We start from the raw sequence: 7,827 nt of genomic DNA on the forward strand, positions 1-7,827 counted from the left end.
AGGAACAGTATCAGTGGTAGTGTTGGTAAGAGCAGTACTGTGCTGTGGGAGAAGAGGTGTGAGTGTGGAAAGCCTCTCCAAGGGGCCATAGCTGGTCAACATGAACCGCTTGTCCCTTGAGGAAGGAGCAAGAACACAAGGATGGGGACAGGCTGCCATAGAGTGGAGGTGGAGGTGCCGTGGGACCCTTTGCAATTTGGGTTTGCACATTTAGCTTCCAAGAGTCAGTGTGACATGGGGATCAAACAGATCTGGAGGGAAATACTGGCCTGTCACTTACTAGCAGTGAGAACTTAGCTTCCTTATCAAATTCTCTGACCCCCAGGCTCCTTCTCTATGAAACGTGGAGGATAATAGACACCTCCTCTGGCCTTGGTGAGATTGAATGACTGCATGTAGTCAGTGCCTGGCACTGTGCCTGGCACAAAATAATTGCTCTGCAAAGTAGTTGGCCCATGCCTAGAACTTCATATATAATGAGGTGGACACTGTAGTGGGCAAGATTGAGAGAAAACTTATCTCCTTTACACTCTCTCTTGAAACTCGTGTATTTTTTTTTTTTAATACACTGAGCACACAGCTTAGAAAGCCCCTTTTAAAGAAAATAAAATCTAAAGTACACTAAACCTTAAGCATCTTACGTTGATTTCTATTTGAGTCTTATCCACAGACTTCGGCAGAATGTGCCTTTGTAAATCACACATTTCCTCATAACTTGGAAACCACCCCCGCAACCTGTCCACAGTGTTCATTTCCTATTATCTTCCACCCATCGTAAGTGCCAGCCTGAGAACTAACGTTACCTGCATCCTCAAAATTTAGCCGTGAAGCACAGAAGTGACCCGACCTGTGTCAACATGACTCCCCGACTTGTTCCATGAAAATTTTTGCCCAGGAAGATAAGGTTTTATACCAATATCCTATTTCACTGTGGGTTTCAGGAAATCCTTATAAACTGATTCAGGCAGAGTTTATTCATCTAGGCAAACAGCTCTGTTATAAGAATAGTAGATTTTGTTCACCTAGGCAAATGGCTTCTTAAAAGGTAACAATTTACATCTTCAGACTTGCTGAGCCTAAACAATTATGTCACAAAACTAAGCCAATCCTGAATAGTTATCCATTGTGAAAGTCTCACCTTAAACCACTTAAACCCAGACCCCCCCACAACCTTACAAATATCCTCGCCTGCCCTCCCCCTTCTGAGATCCTACTAAGACTGTTAATGTGGTGTACTCCCATTGGGCAGCAGCCTAAGGAACTTAATGTTGTCTGACCAAGGGGCTTTCTGGTGATCTTCTGCAGAGCTGAGAAGCATCCAGCTGATGGGCTTGAGGGCAGGCCACCACAAGATGCGCCACTCTGGTACGAGGATTATTTCAAGGTGAAGACAATAAAGTTTCAGGCTCAGACTCAGGAAGAACATTAGACCTTTCCCCCCTAACTGCCTAAAAGAAATTTAAAATAAAGGCCTGTCCCCAGGACAGGTCATCACCATAAATAACTCTGGGTTCCAGTAGACTGGGAGGATCCTTGCTAAGCCCACTCTTATCAAAGTTCTATTTACTAAACATTTGCCCTTCCATTTCCCTGTGAGTTGTCTTCCTCCCCTTTGAAGCCCCAAACCACTACCCCAAACGTCCTCCTTGTCTGTAGCTGAAGATACTAAACAGGCAGCCTCAGCCAGTTGGCTGAGTTATTCAGTTTCTCCTGAGTTTCTCCCGTGTATACATGCTATTGAACTTTGATTTCCTCCTGCTAACCTGCCTTTTTAATTACTTGACCAGCCATAAGAATCTTTGGGAAAATGGTTGGGGGGGGGTGAAATTCTCCTGCTTCCCCAACAGAGCTAAACCTGACAGCTTGAAGTCCACAACCACACACCATTCCTCCTGTTTTGCCTACTTGAAGCCTGCCATTCTCAGAGGCCACGGTCATGCATGTTTCCCTTCTCCCGTCTCTGAACGCCCCGTACACACTCTTGGTGTCACTTGCTTTCCTTTGCCTTGTATTTGAGCTGCTTACGTGTTTGCTCTATTATTGTTTGCAGTGCCATCTAGACTTCATGTGAGGAGGCCAACACTGCGCCTCGCACTGACCAGGGTGCAACAAGATCATTCTAAAAGTGCTATCAAAGATTCAGAAAGCCTTTAAGGAGAACAAGTCAAAGGGAATGTAAAATCCTGACTTTTCTCCCTTAAGGCAAAATTCTAAAAGATCTCTCTGCTATCATTTAGAATTGTATTTGGCTTTACAAAACAGGCTTCCAGTTCTTTTCAAAGTGCTTGATGATTCTTTTGTAGTCTCTTTTGTTCTCTCACACAGACACAGACACACACGTGAAATCCACACATCAAAGCACATTGACTTAGTTATTCTGGGATTTCCTGTTGCTGGAATTCTCTTCTTTCTCTCTTCTGTCTTTTGTACCTTTGGTTTGGTGTTTTGAGATATTTACCTACTTTACCCCTTATTATAACATATAATAAGGGAAACATATCCCAGGCACTGTGTTGGATGCTTCATGCATATAATGGGGATCCTGCCTGGGGGGAGCTCAGGTTGGATGTGCTGCTGAGGGACGACAGGTGACAGCACACCACCAGTCTCTAGACACATTCCTTATTTTGCACCGGTACCCTGTTCCTAATTACAGCACAGATGTAGACAGAGATTGATGGATTGACAGAGTGGTTGTGATGGAAGTAAAATAGTGCTGGGGAGTGGCAGAAACCTTGAGAGAAAAATTATCAAAAGCGAGCAAAACAAATCAGGCACAGTGTGACAGACTCAGCAAGAATGCCTGAGTGCTGGTGACAGGGAAGATGGGAACCGATTCTAGATCTTCTTGGCTTCATCATGGCAGCAGGCTGTGGATGTCCTAAGATTGAGCAAGGCTAAATACGTACAAACAAACATGCCCAAAGCTCTTTTACCTTCCACATTTCACTCTATCATCACAGTTCAACCTCTCTACTCACCCTCCCCCTCCTCTACACAAGCACATCCTGTGACAAACAGCAGACCCATTATCAGGAAAGACAGAAGCAGCAAACCTGCCCAATGACTCTCCCGTTCAATTTAGCCTCAGATTTCCTGTCTGATTCTCTTCCCGTGAGCTTTTAGTGTCTTGAGACAGATGACACCTGCCCAATGTAGGGGAGGAAGACATTTCCTCTACCCACTCTGGGTTCTTCTGGCCAGAGAACGAATTAAATTCACATGAGACAGAATAACAGGAGAAAATTAAACAAAGCTTTATAACATGTATGCATGGGAGAGGTCAGGCAAACTGAGCAACTCACCAAAATGGCCAAAGCCACCACCTTAAATATCATCTTCAGCTCAAGACAAAGGAGGATGTTAGCGGTAGGGTGAGTCAGTTACGGGAGATTACCAGACAAGTGTAGCAAACAAAGGTCAGGTTATTATGCAGATTTAAGTCCTTGCCTTCTGCATTGATAAGAGTTTCTAGAGATAAGCTCATCCCCCTTCTTCATGTACAGAGTGGGAGACACCATTGCAGATGGAGATTTCCTTTACAATGTAAGTGTTTCTTAACAAAAGGTAAGTAAACTCTGCTTTTCAGAGTTTCTTTCCTGTCTGCAGTTTTTAAAAATAACTATCCCAAAATAATCTTCATGCCAAAGAGACATATCTTGGGTGGCCAATTCCAGTCACCCACACCAAGAATCACTGAAAACTTTCCAGCTGGATCTGGGCTTTATTCTACATGTTAGGACAAGGTCAAGGGTGTTCCTTTGACCCCCTCCAAATATTAACTGATCAACTTGATATTAAAAGACTATAAAATATAAATTTGGATAAAGACAAAGGTGAAATTTTCTAAGGCAAGAGGAAATGCACGTGTTCTTTTTCAGTCCATAAGAAAATGCAGAGGGACAGTGGGTTGTATCCTGGGGGACAAGTGGAGAAGAGCTAATTTCCAAGTGTACTGGCTTCCAGACTTCTACTGCTTAAGTGGGAAAACCCTCCTGCCCCCACCTGTTCGGAGCCCCTTTCAAGAGTACTTGAAGAGTACTGCTTGCCTCACCATTGTCTCCATACCGAGGTCAGTCATTGTTTGGAACTGGTTGGACCTAAAGTCATATTTTAGACCTCAAAAAGATAGACATCCCATCTCAAAATTTCAGTCAGGGAGAAATTTATGTTGGATGGAATTTAAAATGTAGCCTGAGATTAAGCATCCTTTATTTTAATGACTCTCAAAAATCTTTCTAGGGGTTTATTTGTAGGCAACTTTTATTGCCCTACTTCCTGTTTATGTACATACCCTGTTGCCTGGTTTATCCCATTACCAATAAAAGTCTCTTAATAGAGGCTGGCCCCATGGCTGAGTGGTTAAGTTTGCGCGCTCCACTTTAGCAGCCCGGGGTTTCGCCGGTTCAGATCCTAGGCGTGGACATGGCACTGCTCATCAAGCCATGCTGAGGTGGCATCCCACATGCCACAACTAGAAGGACCCACAACTAAAAATACACAACTATGTACTGGGGGGCTTTGGGAGAAAAAGGAAAAATAAAATCTTAAAAAAAAATTCCCTTAATAGACTTTCAGTGTATATATGGATTAATTATTTTGCCTCTTTAAATGATGCATCATTATTAATGTAGCTTAAAGAAAAACAATATGGCAACTTAACCTATTACATGATATTTGAATTTTTCTCTCTCTCTCTGTCTCTTTCTCTCTCTCTCTCTCTATATGTACACACACACACACATATACATATACATGCATACACACACACACACACACACACACATATATATATATATCACAAATCCTGGATGTTACAACAACTCCCTACATGTCTCCTGGCTCTAATCTCACTCTCCTCTGATCTATTCTCCATACCTCAAAGTGATTTTTCCAAAATATTAAAATGGCAATGCATCTTCCTGTGAAAATCATTCTTGCTTCTCTTACATTTATGAAGTTCACAAGCTCTTCAGGATTTTTTTCTCTGCTGGTCTCTCAACTTCATCAAGAGCTGCTCTATCAGGCTCCTTCTCTATCCTGAAGCCCCTAGAAGCCCTCAGCATCACCTCAGTGCTCCAGGCTGGCTGTGTTTGCGTCAGTGCTGGCTCGATTGGCTCACCTAGCCTGCCTTCTTCCACCTGGTGAGCTCAGATTTACCCTTTAGAACCCAGCTGTGCATCTACTCCCTTCCCTGAGCTCATCTACTCCGCTTTGAGTTACCACTCTATCTTGTACTTGTCTTCATCATACCTTTTAAACTAGTTCTTGATTACATTTCTGTGTCCCCTAATGAAGCTATAAATTGTTTGGGGGCCAAGTCTATGTCTTGGTTATCTTTGTCTTTCATTAGCTTAATACAGTATATATAGCATATAGTAAGTGTGCAGGAGATGTAGACTGAATGAGTAAATGAACAGACAACTCTTGAAGATCTTTTGATAGGTTACAGGGAATGAAATCTGGAAAATAATTTTTTAAATTGTCCTCAAATTTCAGATTCACATAGCCTCCTTTCCTTCTACTCTCCTGAAGCTAGTATAGATCCCAAAGAACCAGTGTTAAAGAAAGCCACTTTAAATCCTCTTTTAAAAATTTTCACAGAGCACTAAACTTGTACTCATTGGCATGATACAGACATAAATTAAGGCCAACCATTCTCTCATAACACAGCATGAGCCATCTGATCCGGGGCTCACAGGAAGCACACTGTAGTAATCTATAAGTAGGTCAGTGGAACAGAAACAAATCCAAAGACAGATCCATATGTACTGAGAATTTAGTATGCAGAAACTGTTATTACAAATCAGTGAGAAAACAGCAGAGTATTTGATAAATTGCACTTGGATAGCTGTGTCCTCATTCTGGAGAAAGTAAAGTAAGATCCCTTACTCATACCATACACAAATATGAATTACAGGACTACACACGTAAAATTAAACTATGAGAGGACTAGAGGAAAGAAAAGAGAACATTTTTATAATCTTGGAGTGGAAAGGCCTTTCTAAAATGGCTTGAAACACATAAGCTTTAAAGGAAATGATTGACAGATTTGGCTACAAAAAAGTTTAAAACCACTACTTGGCAAAACATATTATGAGTAAAGTTAAAAAGCAAACAATAGACTGGGAGAAAATATTTGTAATACATTAAGAAAAGTAATAATATCTAAATTATGGTTTATAAAAACTTACAATATAAACAATTAAAAAAAAAGATCAAGTAGACATAATGCACAGAGGAAGAAAAGAAATGACTGTTAAACATTTGAAAAGATACTCAACCAAACATCAATGAAATGTCAATCAATGTGTTATCAGTTTTCATTCACCAGTTAGGCAAACTTGTAAAAGATTGAGGATAATATTGGCAAGGATGTGAGCATTGTCACTCACTATTGTAGAAATGCAAGTTTTTATAAAATATTTGGAAAATAATTTTTTTAGTGCTCATCAGAATTTTATATGTATGTAACTAGCAATTTAACTTGTTGAAATATTGTACCATTTGGTATAAGAATATCACCTCATTATTCATAGTGCTGAAAAGTTGGATTCAATTTAAGTATATATCAACAGAATCATGGTTAAATAGAAAATAGCATATATGAATTATGGAGTACTATGTAGGCATTCAAAAGCACAAGGTAGATTTGTATACTAGCAGAGAATTGTGTCTGCTATACAGGGTTAAATGAAAAACAACAGATTGAAGATGATTGTGTATAGTATGGTACTTTTCCTTCCCGAATTACACCTTCTATATATGTATGTGTGTTCATCTATTTATAATCTGCATATATGTGATAAAAAGTCTGAAGATATATTTACCAAATTTTTAAACTTTGTGGAAAGGGATAGACTGTGGTTTAGGGGAGAGATCCTCACTTTTTACTTTATTTACTTTATTTTTATTTTTTTTTCAATTTGTGTGTCTTCTTTTTGGAAATAACAATTAAAGATAAACTTTTTAAAAAGTGTACTACGTAGCCAGGACTCTTGCCATCTTTCACATATCACTGAACAAGGATGGCTGACCCACATCAAAAAGAAACAGACAGAGCAGGGTCTGGATGAACTCTCTGGGTCTGCTGGTGCTAACAGAGGGGCAGGATAGGGCCGATGTTGTTGCCTTCATAAAACTGGGAGGATGTACATCCAACACCTAGAGCTAGATTTTCAGAGACAATGGTGAGAGGTAGTAGGTCAAAGCAAGCAGCTGGTGTCCGTGGACTCAGAGATTTACAAGATATCCTCACCCCCAGGTGGCTGACCAGGAAATAGGCTGGAATGTGGTTGGCCACAGGAATGTGATTGGCCTAACGAAAAGCCTCAAGCACACGGAATGGGCTTCAGCCCTTACGGTAGAGCAGAAGGAGACAGTAAGAGCAAAGGAAAGTAAGACCATCTGAGGGCACATAAACTTGAGTCAGAAAGCATGACAAGGCCACAGCTATGGACCCATAAAGGAAAAGGCAGACCCCAATTTTAGAACAGTGGTAAGATGTCCATTCACTTATAACATGACCACATGGCCAGGGCCAAGCCTACATTTGAGGGTCAAGCGTTCTGAGCTCTGGGTAAGAAGGCTGTAAGGAGGGAAAACAGACAGGTGTTGGTGCCATTCAGGGCAACTGAGAAAGTGCTACAGATCTTGGCCTTTTGGTTGGCTCTCCAAAGCTATAGTCAGACTATGTTTGGTCCAAATTGTGGATCAAAAACAGGAATCCACAACACCATCTAAAGAAATATTAGAAATAGTATTGACTCAAAGTGAAGGCTTCTAGAATTTCTGATAAATATTCCTCAGGACAGACTTCTTATTTTG

The sequence above is a fragment of the Equus quagga genome, chromosome 14, assembly GCF_021613505.1.
Source record: "Equus quagga isolate Etosha38 chromosome 14, UCLA_HA_Equagga_1.0, whole genome shotgun sequence".
In the NCBI taxonomy this organism is placed as follows: domain Eukaryota; kingdom Metazoa; phylum Chordata; class Mammalia; order Perissodactyla; family Equidae; genus Equus; species Equus quagga.